Source organism: Mandrillus leucophaeus, unplaced genomic scaffold (assembly GCF_000951045.1).
Source record: "Mandrillus leucophaeus isolate KB7577 unplaced genomic scaffold, Mleu.le_1.0 Scaffold7, whole genome shotgun sequence".
Lineage (NCBI taxonomy): Eukaryota > Metazoa > Chordata > Mammalia > Primates > Cercopithecidae > Mandrillus > Mandrillus leucophaeus.
Genome location: NW_012107585.1, coordinates 7,336,647 through 7,337,115, shown reverse-complemented (window position 1 = coordinate 7,337,115; position 469 = coordinate 7,336,647). Strand labels below are relative to the sequence as shown.

Sequence of the window (469 nt, the reverse complement as noted above, 5' to 3'; positions counted from 1 at the left end):
GTTACCCCTCGCTACTCGAGTCCTCCCAGAAAAGGCACCAGACATCATAGAGCACAGTCAAGCCTCCTTCTGTGCTCTGTCTACATTCCTGACCCTGTCTCTTATACACATCTAGATGTGTATAAGAGACAGGGTTAATACTGATGATGATCAAAAGGAGAAGTCAAATGGATTAAACGAAGACATTCTAGACAATCCATGTAACGATGGTCCTGCTAATGGTTTAAATGAAGAGGGGTAATTAAAATTTAGAGGAAACACTGCTGGACCAGTCTTTTTAAAATGTGCAATAATAACTTGATGCCTCATCCGGAAATGTTACTGAAGCTAGGTAAGTTTCCATTAAGAGAAAATATATCTGTTAATTCACCACCCTGCGAGCTTGGTGTTACTATGTATTTTTTCTTCTTTGAGTGAAAGTCCTTAGGTAGTAAAACTTTTATAGATTCTTGTTTAAAATCTGGTAATT

At 38.0% G+C, this 469-nt stretch overlaps 1 pseudogene; it reads left to right on the top strand.

Moving 5' to 3' along the window:
- The window catches only part of LOC105528005, a 1,230-nt pseudogene extending 770 nt beyond the window's left edge, over positions 1 to 460 (top strand).
- The last annotated feature ends 9 nt before the right edge of the window (positions 461 to 469 follow it).